Here is a 14,101-nt window from a genome sequence, read left to right as displayed (position 1 = left end):
GCAATCTGTTTATCCTCCCAGAGGGTCTATATAAAGGATGTCCTTATATGCGGATCTCAGGGCACACAAAATGCAGAGAAAAACAGACCCCTCATAGTGTAGTATCAAAAAAACTTCAGTTTATTGTAAAAAGTACCCCATAGGGCATGACATGGGTAAAAAATGAAAAGGTAAATGAAGCAGTTATAGCGAACAAAAACCCCCAATCCCAAAGACGGAGCTCCCGTGTGGTTACCCACACGCTACTCGGAGAGCCGCACCTCTCCGGAAGTGCCTATGCTGGCATGCGTTCCAGGCTGGTGCTCAGAACGAAGCGACGTGCGTGTCAGCTTGACGCGTTTCGTCACTAAGCTGACGTCATTGGAAGCTGAATACATATAGCCATGCAGTTTTCAATACACTGTGTGTACACTATGTGTATACCGTACCTGGCAGACGCCCCTGGTAGCTGGAAATTACTGAAGTAGACATTGCTACTTTCCACTTGCTTTCGGGTCCTATGCTGAGCGGCTGGCCTGATGCATTGTGAACAAAGGTAGTCAGCCGCTCAGCTTGGTAATGTGCATCAATGCAATGTGAAGGACCAACATACCTCTGGAACATCTCGTGAGTTGAAAAAGCTGCATGTATGATTTTTTTGTCTGTTTTGGTTCATTTGGTAAATCAGGCAGCCAATACAAATGTAAAACCTAAAAAATACCCATGCTATGTAAATAAAATAAAATAATGAACAATAATATCCCCAGGGCTGCTTCTGTCACAAGTTGTCCAAGCAATTCAATGAATATACAGTATGTATATACCTACGAAGGGTACAGTGCTGCCAACCCCCACCTCACAAATAAAAAAATATACAACTCAAACAATATAAATGGACTCTATAGCTTAATTTCCATGCAATAAAGTTCAATCATTTCCAGCCTATATGACAAGGTCCCCTACATGACTGGATCTTAGTCCCAATGTGGCGCTGGAGTACAATGGGACCGTTGGAGCCATCCATCTTTGGAGATGATCTGGTGCATATCAGACCCTCTTGTTAAAGCAAGGATTAAACTATATCCGGTGAGTGCAGAAGAAGCTGGGGGGTCACGTGGAGTGGATTTCTGAGCACAGACAGTTTTCACTACTGAATTTTGCCTTGTACACACGATAAGAATATCGGACGAATGATTAACTGTTTCTTTTTTTTTTTTGCATGCTAGTCTCATATTGAAAACTCATAGGTTACTTAAAGGAGAAGTACAGCCAAAGCTTGTTTAGCTGTACTTCTACTGTGGATCACAGGAGGGCAGATCGTTCTGCGCTCCTGTGACCCGTTGTCAGCTGACAGCGGGCTGAAGCCCGTCACAGTCGGGCAAGGTTGCGACCATATGGACGGGATCTGCCCACATGCCTGGACCGGCACCTGAGAGCCTGAGATGGCTGCTCCCGTCCCCTCCACAGCCCAGTGCTCCAGAGAGCATGGGGGGGGGGGGGGCAGAGCAGGGAGCCAGTGATTGACAGTCTCTGCTCATGAAGCTGTGAGAACCGAGCGATCGGCAGTGTTTGATCGCTCCTTTCTCAGTGTTAGAGCCGGCAGGGGACTGATGCAGCATCGTCCTAGGTAAGTACAACTCTACAAAAACCCTAATTCCCATACTTCTCTTTTAAATTACGAAAATTCTCATTACGACAGGATACAACTTCATAATTTATGTAATGTATTGTATTCTTTCATTTCATAGCATGCACAGTCTTAATCACACAATTTTTTTTATACAAATACAGTAAATCCTTGGATTGAGAGTAACTTGGTCTGAGAAATTTTGACTTGATAAACAAGCGATGTCTTGATATACTAGTAACGCCATGTCACAACTGAGTATAAAAGAGAAGAGAGGCGCCTCTAAGTGTAGCAATATGGTTACATTCAATGAAGGTACAACATTTAGCAACTCACATGGTTGATTATTAAATCACAGTCTTCCCGGTCATGATTGCAGACTGTCGGTGGTGAGAGCCGGCGGTGCGGAGGACTGTCTATGTGGACAGCTTTACCCCGGATCCCTGCATACTTAGATGTGCCTATTTCAATCATCAATCATGTGAGTTGCTAAATGTTGAACCATATTGCTACACTAAGTGCCGTTTCACACTAGTACGACTTGTCAGGCGACTTGGTCAGCCTGACAAGTCACGCACCATCGCGGTCCATCGTGTGGTACAGGAATGGTTCTAATAGGAGCGACATAAGTCGCTCCGATTTAGAAAAAGGTTCCTGTACTACTTCGGTGCGACCTGGAGCGACTTGCATAGACATTCATTTTATGAAGTCCGTGCAAGTCACTACACAGGTCGCCCCCGAAGTCGTGCCGCTTCAGTTAGAGGCGCCTCTCTTCTCTTTTATACTCTGTAGCTTCTGCTGGATTTTGTTTCTAATCCCCTTGTGGAGGCGCCATTTGTGGATGGATGGATATGGTTACACAACCTATCACATTGTTATAATCTTTTTATATGGACTATAAACTGAAGGATTTATGAATAAATGGTTGTGGGACGAATCATCAGAGTTTCCATTATTTCTTATGGGGAAAATCGCTTTGATATAAGAGTGCTTTGGATTACAGATATGTTTCCTTGCTTGCAATCCAAGGTTTTACTGTACCATAATAATTACCTGAGAATTGTTTGTTTTGTTATTGCATGAGAAAATTTTTCGTGCTTGTCCCTTCGGATTATTTCACATGAAATGTCATGATTGATCCAAAGCTGTGTACTAACAATCAGATAATTGGACGATTGCTCCGAAAGTGGTATTTTTCATCATTTTGTGTACTAGTTTTAACACACAACCGTGAGCACTTGAATGACCGGATTTTATTGCATTGGAAGTGATTGCTATAAAACACATTTATGTTAGTTGGGTTATATCTGTGCTGAGTCACTTTTTGCTGTGTGCCTTCACCTGGGCAGCTGCATGAAAAATTTTACATTTAACATGCGGGCTGGAGCGGATAAATGAATCTGAATGCACAACCCTTGCTTTACTAAAACTGGAGCGCGCAAAATGCACAGAAACCAATCAGCTTTCATCGTTTTGTTTTTTTTTTTTCTTTTTTGGCAAAGCTCAGTTAAACAAAACTGAAGTTAGAAGCTGCTTGGCTACCATGCACAGCTGCACCAGGCTTTGCACGCTCCAGTTTTATTAAATCAACCCCACAGTGTCTGCATTGTGATTCGTGCACTTGCTTCCAGCCACGTCAGATTTTTTTATTTTTTTTCAACAATAAATGTTTGTTCAAAATCTTCATAAACAAACAATAAGGTAAAAACAAACATTCCAAGACCATAAGGCTCCGTTCACATCTAGGCGTTTTGGGGCGTTTTTGGGGCGTTTTTCTGCTCTAGGATCAGCTCTCAAAACGCCCAACAAGACAAATCCTATTCATTTCAATGGCCCCTGTTCACATCTGAGCGTTTTGACGCTGTATACAAAACGCCCAATGCTCAAAAAAGTACATGAGCTTCTTTTTGGGCAGATTACAGGCGTTTTCCATTGATCTCTATTCAATCTAAAAACGCCTGCACAAAAATCGCGGTAAAAATCGCGGTAAAATCGCGGTAAAAAACGCCGCAAAAATCGCGGTAAAATCGCGGTAAAAAACGCGCGAAAAACGCTACGCTCAGGTGTGAATGTAGCCTAAGTCCCCGTTCACACTAAGGCGACCTGTGAGGCGACCTGGTCGCCTCACAGGTCGCCTTCCATAGGGAAGCTGCGGACCCGTTCTAATAGATGCGACACAAGTCGCTCCGACTTAGAAAAAGGGTCCGGAGCTTCTTTGGGGCGACCCGGAGGCGACCGCCATAGACTTCAATGTTATGAAGTCCGTGGCGGCCGCTCCGAGGTCGCGGCGCGCTGCTCGCACCGTGACCTCGGAGGTCGCCCCCCCGAGTCGGATCGCCCCTACGTGAACGGGGCCTAATAGTTGTAAGTGTCATGGTAGTTTCAATAAAAAGAGATAATGTAAAGTAAATACCCGTTACCCCAACAGGGCTCACACTGTAACAGGTATATCCATTGTTAAGAAATATACACTAGATTAACAAGTAACGTCACAATTTAAGGAAAGTATCCTAATGGCTGGAATACACGGGCCGAATATTGCCCGATCATTCGACCACCGACTTATGAAAAACGTTGCCAACATACACAGGCCGAATATCGCCCGACCGTTTGACCGCCGACCATCGAAACAGTGCATGCGCGATGATGTTCTACAGATTTTAAATGAACGACCTTAACACCAACGTATAGAATATCGATTGTTCGCAAACGAGACGACAGAATTTTTCGTTTTTTTTCAAACGTGATTTTTGGTTCACAATATCGATATCGGTCACTGATGGCTGGGCATTAACGAGTAGAATATTGGCCGATCCTTCGCTGAACGGAAATTTTCGGACGATTTTCTTATCGTGTATTCCCGCCATAACTGGTAGAAGATTGCTCCAAAAAAAAAAAACCACAAGGATGAAAAGAGAAATTGTATCATGTTTTGCCAAGCTCTCTGAGTGCCGGTTCACATATATGCGATGCGGGAACCCTGCAAATCCACTGTGGGTTCCCACATTGCACCCAACTCGCAGACAGTTCACACTACCATATGCAAATCGCTGGGGGTGTCAATACAAAGTTAACGACCCCCCCCAATCCGTTCGCATATCACAGTGCGAACTGTCAGTTGAGACATGAATTGGATCGCATAGGTGTGAACACACATAAGATTCGATTCTGGTGTGAACCGAAAAAAGGGTCCTGTGCGACTTTGGTCCGAATGCGATATGTATTTAGCCATACAATTTGTATGGCTGAATTTGCATTACACAGACTTTGCATGTGATTTGCAGAGCAGTGTGCTGCGTGAGGCTTCATATACACGGGATGTTTGAAAACCTCTAAACGCTGGAAACTTGACGGCTAGTAACCAACATTTAAAAACATCTGTTTTGCCGCTTTTACATGTCGCATTTATGCCTGTTTGTGTTTAGAAGCGTTTTTTTAAAGATAACCTCAGGTGACCCCAAATGCCCACAATGCATTAACCGTACGTCACTAGCCTGTGAGGCTCTGGGGAGCTCCCGCGTGGTCACGGACCCCCCCGCGCGTGTGACTGGCGGACCCGATGTCCGCCGGTCACTCTGCGATCGTCGGGGGAGAGGGAGAAAGGCAGGCGGCTAGTGTAAACAAGCCGCCTGTCATTCTCCCCTGTGTAGAAACAATGATCATACGGTTCTACTATGTAGGACCGTTGATCATTGTTCCTACAGCTCAAGCCACAGCCAATCACAGTTAGAATCACGCCTCTAGGGACACACACAGCCCCCCCCTCTCAAATAAAGTTAACCCCTTCACTGCCAGTGTCATTTTTACAGTAACAGTGCATATATATAGCACTGATTACTGCAGTAATGTCACTGGTAACCCCAAAAGTGTCAAAAATGTCAGTCAAGGGTCCGATCTGTCTGCCCCAATGTTGCAGTACCGCAAAAAAAATAATCGCAGATCGCCCGCCATTACGCATTAAAAAAAAACAACAAAAATGACAAAAATCTTTCCCTTTGTTAGTAAACGCGATAACTTTTGCGCAAACCAATCAAAATACGCTTTTTGCGATTTTTTTACCAAACATATGTAGCATAAAACAAATTGGCCAAAAATGTTAAAAAATTTTGATTTTTACATTTTTTTGGGGGGAATTTTATATAACAAAATGTGAAGAATATTGTTATTTTTGCAAAATTGACGCTCTTTTTTTGTTTATAGCGCATGATCAAAAAATCGCACAGGTGATCAAATACCACCAAAAGAAAGCTCTGTTTGTGGGAAAAAAAAACATCAAATTCGTTTAGGTACAGCGTCGCACGACCGCGCAATTGTCCGTTAAAGTCACACAGTGCCGAATCGCAAAATAGGCCCTGGTCGGGAAGGGGGTAAAATCTTCCAGGGCTTAAGTGGTTAAAGATAACCTCAGGAGACCCCAAATGCCCACAATGCATTAAAACCAAAGCTTATAAACGCGGGTTACCATGTTTACAAGCATTTGGAGTTTGAGATATCAGTAGACTAATAAATGAGATAAAAATAATATATATCATTTTATTAAAAAACAATTAAAAGGGCTAATTGTCAGGTTCTCTGTTATGTTTGTGTCTGCTAATAATGATTGTAGTGTATTTTTAGTGAAAATATTGTCCTAAAATAATCATGGGGGGGGGCTGTACGATGGCTCCGTGATTTCTAACAGCAGCCCTGAGAATATATGTAAAGGGAATGTTGCTGGAAGCCATGTAGAGACAGACACACAGATGACAATGATGTAGGAAGGTGGACAGGCTGTCTCATGGGCACTGCGCCTTCCCTGGTAGAGGGAAGTGAAGACACTGCTGCCATCTTCTGGCGCTCCCAGCACACTGCATGTGACAGTACTCCTCGTGTGAGAGCGGTGCAGTCTGTAGTATAGGAGGGTGATGAGGGAAGCGGGCCGGGCGGTGGACGTAACGTATCTCTGAGGAATGTACAGAGGGGAGCGGTGCCGTCTGTAGTATAGGAGGGTTATGATACATAACGTATCTGTATAACTGAGGGGAGCGGAGCACACACACACACACAGCTGCTGACACATGGCGCTCCCTCCACACCAGGTGCAGAATCTTCCCGTGTGTCACATGACACCTCATCCCTTTAATGCAGGACACCTATGCATTACACAGGTTCTGAGGCTGATATAAGGCACTGAGTGACCCTCCCCCCTTATCAGCCATAGAACCTGTGTAATAATGTGTCCTGCTATTTCTCTGTGCCCACGTGTACCAGATGTTTGCTTCCGCTTCTCCTACCGTGACAATGCGCCTGCGCTGCAGTGCGGGTCCTGTTTAGTGGGCGGGCCGCTCCCCATGTCACTCCTGATTGGACAGACGTAGAAGCTCGTCGTGTGTTTACCAAAACGGGGACCTGGGGCAGAGCGGCGCAGTCCTCGCTTGGCCGCGAGGGGCGGTGACTAAATCGGGGCGGAGTTAAGATCCCCGGCACCTCCCACTGAGTGACGGCCTATGATAGTGCACCGTCTGGGGTCTCGGGCCATTATTCCGGGGAGCGCGGTAGATCGGTCGGAGGTGGTGCTGGGAACCCGCTCTGGATCGGAGGAGGGAGTGATAGCAGCGCGGAGATAACACAGAGGATCCATCGCAGTGTATGTCGGTGTGATTGTGCCGGGGGGGCTCCGTGCGGAGGGGGGAGCAGGCCGGGGGCCCGGATAGAGAACCGGCGGCCCACCTGTATGTATATATGGGGATCACATGGCGGACTGTCCTCCTCACTCACATCTGTGTGCGGAGAGAACAAAGGGCCGACTGGTGTCTGTGATTGATGCTGAGAATAGCCTGGCTGGGCGATGACTGCCTCCCCTCTCCACCATTCATTAATCGCATCCCGACTGGGGCCACCAATCAGCTTCTAGCTTTCATTTTTAAAGCTTGACAGACCATGCAAAAGGTGGAAGCCGATTGGTTGCCGTGCACAGCTGCCTCTAGATTCCCCAGAGATCACAGGATGTTAGGACAAATCTAACCATACATGATTCAATCTCATTGTACTTTACGTTTACTATCGACTATGTAATGTAAGGGCCCGCCTGATTGGATACAACAGATTGTATCAGGGCCTGTTCACACCAGTGCGCTGGAAAATGTGGTATCTGAAAACGCATATCGCGTTTTTAGGGCACATTCACACCAGAATGCATTGCGGGAAACATACGTTCATTTACGTTTCTATCCCTGCATTAAAAACGCACTGGGTGTGTGATCTGCAATCTCAGCGCATTCGCCTGCTCTGGATTACATCACAGTACCATGCGATAAGGTTGTCATGAATTTTTAAAAGTGCTGCATGTGTTGCTTTTGGTGCGATTTCAGCCTTTTCAAATGAATGGACTGGAAATCGCATCAACAGGAAGATGCAATCCAGTGTCATTCCATTGCGGAGGCGCGTTTATTGTGTTTACATTAAAGTTTAACGCAACCTATAATGCGCTTTTTTTTTTTTATATACCTGGTCCCTTGGAGAAAAAAAATGACAAAAATGTGCTTAAAAAGCTTCCATTGACTGATAGATGTGTTTTTTGGTGCGTTTTCTAAACGGGGCACTGAAGATGCAGCAAGCAGGACTTTATGAAAAAAGTTGTAACCGTTAAGTCGGTCATGGATGGATCGAAGTTCAGCAGGGATCCGTCTATGGGCAGGCTGCTTGTACAGAGGATGATCTCTCCATTGACTTCTGTGCAATCAGCCTGTCATGTTTTTTTATTTATTTTTTCGCTCAATCAGAACCGCCAGCTATGGCCAGCAACACTGATCATCATTGTATTCTGACAGCAGGTAAGTCTCCCAGCTATCAGAATACGTCTCCACAGGAGGAAATCCCCCATCTATACCAATCGTGTTACCATCTATACCAATCGTGTTACCATCTATACCAATCGTGTTACCATCTATACCAATCGTGTTAATGGGGGAATCAAATCTCCATTTTTTATTCGTTCAGCCTGTTGAATGTAAAAAAAAAAATGCATTATCCTTGCCCTGACGGATAGAGTTTAAAGGGAACTATTATGCACTTTTGCAGCGCTGGGAAAGTCAGTTTTGATGCGTCTATAGCACGCCGGTGTGAACAGGACCTTGTTTAGATTTGTTTCCATATGGCTTACTCTGTGTAAAGCTAGATAAGATTGTATAGTGTATGGCCAGCTTTAGGCTCCATTCACACCTAGGCGATTTAAATCGCAGGCAAAATCATGGCATTCTGCTTACGATTCTATATTGCAGGGCGCACTTGCAATACCATTACTTCCTACTGGCACCCCAAACACGGTGCCATTTTTTTTTTCAGTGATAAATTGCTACGCTTGTCACTCAAAAAAGGAGCAGGAGCTTCTTTAGGGTGACATTGCATCAAAGGTGTTATCACATCAAAACTGCACTGTGATTAGGGTGCCATAAGAAGTAATAGCATCGCAAATGCATCACGCGTTTTGCTGCGATTTGAAATCTTGGTGATTCCGCCCACAATTTAAATTGCCTAGGTGTGACTGGAACCTATTTATATAAAAAAACAAAAACTTTTTTACAATTTTTTTTTTTTTTTTTTTTTATTCTTCTTCTAGGACAGATGTTTCTGTGTGATCAGTGAATATTTGTGTAATATTGTCCTGTTTTTTATTTATTTTTTTTCCAATACCTGCATCTGGCACATGGGTATACATATGTCCTCAGATGTTTGGATTCTGTGTTAAAGATCTGAATGCAGTGCATGTTTATGCATCTGTGTGATTGTCTCTATTAAAAACCATGCAGCTGCGCTAATGTTTCGTAAATGCAAAAAAAAATACTAGTAAGTCCTTTTTTATATATATATATTCTGCGTGAATATGGCCCTACATGACAGCTGTCAGATTTCTATTATTCTGGTACAGAATTCATAAACTTATATCACCATCACCGTATTTTCTTTAGCTATAGATCAAGAAACTGGCGAGGTGATAAGCGGGATCTCCAGCCAGTAAGATTTCATTGTAGGGGTGCTCATAGTCTTTACTGCTCAGTCTCTGTAATGGTGGAGAAATTGGCAGTGACTGCAGCATATGGTCCCTGTAGGCTGATTAAATGAAATGTCATTGTGTTCAGATAAGGTGAGCTGGAGAAGTGATGTGACTGTTGTCACCTGCTGTTAGTAGTGATCATCAGTTAAGGTGGGTGAATGTTTTGCTCCTTATTAATTGCAGGGAATGATGGTTGATATACACAGGCACACAATCACTCGATTAGATTGATGTCATAAGACATCAAGCTGAGGGTGGTCATGCAGATCTGATTTTCTAGGTCATTGTTCTATTAGGTCACTGTATTGTGTGTTTTGCATTTTTCAAAATACATTTTCAAGGTAAGAAAATCGTCCAATTAACATGACCTAACACAGGCTATTGCTGTTTTAAATAAAACTGCTTATATCTCAAGTATATTTTTAATAACGTGGGATATCACTTGAGCACATACTGTATCAAAAACTGCAAGCTGGACCAGCATTGTAGTAATAAGATACATTCACCGTCTGGTTTATAGCATTGCATCATCTTCCTTTTTTTTTTTTTTTTTTTTTTTTTTCAGATTAGGTACATGTGGAGTTAAAGTATATCTAAATCAAAACCGTGTACAGTATCCCACAAACGAGTACACCCCTCGCATTTTTGCAAATATTTTATGATCTTTCTCATGTGACAACACTGAAGAAATGACACTTTGCTATACAATGTAAAGTAGTGAGTGTACAGCTTGTTATAACAGTGTAAATTTGCTATCCCCTTAAAAATAACTCAGCACACAGCCATTAATGTCTAAACTGCTGGCAACAAAAGTGAGTACACCCCTAAGTGAAAATGTCCAAATTGTGCCCAATTAGCCATTTTCCCTCCCTGGTGTCATGTGACTCGTTGGTGTTACAAGGTCGCAGGTGTGGTAAATTTGGTGTTATTGCTCTCATACTGGTCTCTGGAAGTTCAACATGGCACCTCATGGCAAAGAACACTGAGGATCTGAAAAACCGTTGTTGCTCTACATAAAGATGGCCTAGGCCATGGGTGTCCAACCTTTTGGCTTCTCTGGGCCCCATTGAATGTAGAGATTTTCTCGGGCCGCATATTAAATATATAGTTAAGGTATATAAGTATTAAAATTCCGCCGCGCCCCACGCACTAATTTAACAGGACTAGAGGATGATCAAATGAAATGGAATCAGTATACAGAGGTTTACTTCTTCTGAGCGATAGTAAAGGAACACTCTAACCGCCATGACCACTTCAGTGATGTGAAGTGGTCATGGTGGTAGGAGTCCGAAACCCTGCACATGCTCCCCTCCCCCCTCTGAGGCAGCCTCTGCCTACCGTTAGTTGGAAGCTGCTGTGGCCGTACCCCCGACCTGACTTCCTTCCTCCCCAGCAAAAAAAAAAAAGAGATTGTCAGGGGGCAGTGGGCCGCATTGCCTGAGGTTCGGGGCCGCATGCGGCCCTCGGGTCACAGGTTGGACATGCCTGGCCTAGGCTATAAGAAGATTGCCAACACCCTGAAACTGAGCTGCAGCATGGTGGCCAAGACCATACAGCGATTTAACAGGAGAGGTTCCACTTAGAACAGGCCTCGTCATGGCTGACCAAAGGGGTTCAGTGCACGTGCTCAGCATCATATCCAGAGGTTGTCTTTGGGAAATAGACATATGAGTGCTGCCAGCATTGCTGCAGAGGTTGAAGGGGTGGGGGAAGGGGGTCAGCCTGTCAGTGCTCAAACCATACACCGCATACTGCATGAAAGGGGTCTGCATGGCTGTTGTCCCAGAAGGAATCCTCTTCTAAAGATGATGCACAAGAAAGCCAGCAGACAGATTGCTGAAGACAAGCAGACTAAGCACATGGATTACTGGAACCATGTCCTGTGGTCTGATGAGACCAAGATAAACTTATTTGGTTCAGATGGTGTCAAGCGTGTGGGGCTGCAACCAGGTGAGGAGTACAAAGACAAGTGTGTCTTGCCTACAGTCAAGCATGGTGGTGGGAGTGTCATGGTCTGGGGCTGCATGAGTGCTGCCGGCACTGGGGAGCTACAGTTCGAGGGGAACCAGTAATGCCAACATGTACTGTGACATACTGAAGCTGAGCATGATCCCCTCCCTTCGGAGACTGGGCCGCAGGGCAGTATTCCAACATAATGTCCACAAACACACCTCCAAGATGATCACTGCCTTGCTAAAGAAGCTGAGGGTAAAGGTGATGGAATGGCCAAGCATGTCTCCAGACCTAAACCCTATTGAGCATGTGTTGGTTGGGCATCCTCAAATGGAAAGTGGAGGAGCGCAAGGTCTCTAACATCCACCAGCTCCGTGATGTCATCATAGAGGAGTGGAAGAGGACTCTGGTGACAACCTGTGAAGCTCTGGTGAACTCCATGCCCAAGAAGGTTAAGGCAATGCTGGAAAATAACGGTGGCCACACAGAATATTGACACTTTGCGCCCAATTTGGATATGTTCACTTAGGGGTGTACTCACTTTTTTTGCCAGTGTTTGACATTAATGGCTGTGTGTTGAGTTATTTTGAGGGGACAGCAAATTTACATTGTTATACAAGCTGTACACTCACTACTTTACATTGTAGCAAAGGGTAATTTCTTCAGTGTTGTCACATGAAAAGATATAATAAAATATTTACATAAACGTTAGGGGTGTACTCACTTTTGTGAGATTGTATGTATACACTTTTTTTTTTTTTTTTTTTTTTTTTTTTTTTTTTAACACGTTCCTAAACCCACAACCATAAAATCAGTCTGTAATGCAGTAAAGCATTCTTGTTATACTCACTGTGGAACCGAAGGGGTTAATCCTCTGCATTGTGTAAAAAGACTGTTTGATCAGGAGTGCGGGTCCCTGGAGAGGCAAGGCTGTTGTGGCCATCGCTGAATCGAGAGGGGGCTCGGGTAAGTATTGGGAGGTGGGGGTCTGCTGCACACAAGGTAGCCTCATACGTAAAATGCATAAGGCCCCTTTCACACAGGGGAGTCCATCGGCGGACTCAGTTTTTCTCAGAGTGGGATCGATCCTCCAAACCTCCGCTGAGCAGGTGGATGGCAGCTCTGTGTGCGGAGACAAAGTTGTCAGGTCCCCACTGTTCTCTATTGGGGAAATCAGATCAGAGCGGCCCGTCTGTCCGTTCTCATCCGATCCGCTGGACAGATGGTAAATAGGGTTTCCATCCGTCCAGATTTGACGGGGCATCCGTTTGATGGAGCATCCATTCAGATCCACCTGAAAAACGGGCAGGCGGATCTGAATGGTCCGCCTGTGTGAAAGGGGCCTAAGGCTGGATTCACACTTTTCGCGGGTCACAGCAGGGGGTCCGGTGCATCCCTGTTCAGCAAATCGGGTCCAGATTTTCAGTTCGCACCTGAATCTGAGCCAAAAATGCACAGGACCCTTTTTCAATGTGGACCGCGACCTCGGAGGTGTATGAACCGGCTCCATTGAGAGCCAGTCACACTCTCCTGTTGTGCGACTTGGATGCAGAGAAAACCCCATCCAATTCGCATCAGTGTGAGCCCAGCCTAAACCGTGTTCACAGGCCGATTTGACATGTCAAATCGGAGCCTGTTGCCCACAACAGCACCATCCGAATCGGTGCAATGCCAACTTTGCGGCACCATGCCGATTCCAAAAAGTAGCTTCTGCACTACTTTTGGTGACTTCGGGGGGGGGGGGGGGGGTTTCAATAGACATCTGTGCAGGAACCCTCTCAAATCTCCTCTGAACTCACACTGACATGCGGGTTTGAAATTGTGTGAATTTAGCTGAACTTGCGTGATTTCAACCCCGCATGTCAGGGAGTTCAGCTGAACTTGCACGCTTTCGAACCCGCCCTCAGTGTGAAAGAGGTGCCGGTTCACACTTGGCTGACTTGGTCGCCTGACAAGTAGCGCTCCATTCTGTGCAATGGAACCGTTCTAATCAGAGCGACTCCTGCACTACTTGGGGGCGAAGTCGGAGCGGCTTGCATTGACTTCTATTAGAGAAGACGTTTGCAAGCCGTGATAAAGTCGTGCTGCACGGGCGACTTTGAGTTGCCCCGGTGTGAACCGGCTCTAAAGGTAAAAACCTTGTAGCTTTACAACCACTTTAAGTGGTCTGCAGATATAAAGAAACAAAAGCATAAATACTTTTTATGCTTTAACCACTTGACCTCCAGAAGATTTACACAACTCCCCCCCCCCCCCCCCTCCCTCCAATGACCAGGCCATTTTTTGCGATACAGCACTGCTTTTCTTTAACTGACAATTGTGCGGTTGCTATTTCTACAAATGGAGCTTTCTTTTGATGGTATTTGATCACCACTGGATTTTTAATTTTTGTGCTATAATCAACAAAAATAAACCCAACAGTTTTTTTTTTTTTTTTTTTTTTTTCCTTCCATAATTATTTCTTACTTTCTGCTATAAAACATATCCAGTATTAAAAAAAAAAAAAAAAC

At 44.8% G+C, this 14,101-nt stretch overlaps 1 protein-coding gene across 3 annotated transcripts in view; it reads left to right on the top strand.

Annotated features, from left to right (window-relative positions):
* Window positions 1-14,101, top strand: part of IMPDH1 (inosine monophosphate dehydrogenase 1) — a 260,089-nt gene that overhangs the window by 153,229 nt on the left and 92,759 nt on the right. Inside the window, exon 1 of one of the 3 annotated variants that reach the window (XM_082254950.1) lies at window positions 7,045-7,232. The exons of the other annotated variants lie outside the window; for them this stretch is intronic. The gene's annotated coding sequence lies outside the window, so the exon portion shown is untranslated. Of the gene's footprint in view, window positions 1-7,044; window positions 7,233-14,101 lie in introns of those variants that run through there. 3 annotated transcript variants of the gene reach the window in all.

Source organism: Pelophylax lessonae, assembly GCF_965119305.1.
Source record: "Pelophylax lessonae genome assembly, chromosome: 4".
NCBI classification, from domain to species: Eukaryota; Metazoa; Chordata; class Amphibia; order Anura; family Ranidae; genus Pelophylax; species Pelophylax lessonae.
Note: the sequence above shows the minus strand (reverse complement) of the source record. Positions and strands in the feature narration are given on the sequence as shown.